We start from the raw sequence: 748 nt of genomic DNA, 5'->3' as shown, positions 1-748 counted from the left end.
TCCCACCCCCCCGTCCCCCCCCCCAAGGTCCCTGCTCCGCCTGCTTCTTTCTCGTCCGTCACCTCCTTCCTTCAGCCTCCCTCCCTCCGAGCCCGCCCCGCCCCCAGCCCCTCTCTAAAGAGGGTTATTTCAACTCCAGAGATCCTCGTCAGTACCCATGGCCCAGGAGACCGGATTGGGCAAGAGGAAGATGCTTTTCCCCTTTTGATAATTGGGGGAAGTGAAACCCTGAGAGGTGAAGGGTCTTGCCTAGCTAAGCCACTGAACCAGCTCCCTACAGAGCTGAGAAGCAAACCCAGATCCCAGCCCCCAGCCCGGGAGGCCGAGCTGACCCCAGGCTTCTAGCTGGCGTTTGAGTATCCATCCGCTCCACGTGTTGCTTGCCACAGAGCTGCCTCATCCACCCCGCTGCTCAATCGCTCTGAGAAAGAGGAAGCATCTGGAAGCCCTCTCCAGGCTTCATCCTCCAGGTTCTGATTAAGCAACTAGCTGCTGTGGCCACAGGCCTGGCATGAGACTTGATCTGTCCCGGTCACCAACCATCAGGTACACCTGTCTCAGAGGTGAAAGAGACTGCTGTTCCAATTCCCCCAGTCACCCTCCCTCCTCCTTGAGGGTAGCCTCCCCAGGACACACCTGATCCTTTTCTGTTCTTTTTCAAAAAAAAAAAAAAAGCAAGCAGGCATGCACTGGGCCTGGCCCAGCTCTCTGGAAACTTGGAGCCAAGGCTGCCAGATGGCAAATGACT

This window comes from Bison bison, unplaced genomic scaffold (assembly GCF_000754665.1).
Source record: "Bison bison bison isolate TAMUID 2011002044 unplaced genomic scaffold, Bison_UMD1.0 scf7180017864371, whole genome shotgun sequence".
In the NCBI taxonomy this organism is placed as follows: Eukaryota; Metazoa; Chordata; class Mammalia; order Artiodactyla; family Bovidae; genus Bison; species Bison bison.
Note: the sequence above shows the minus strand (reverse complement) of the source record.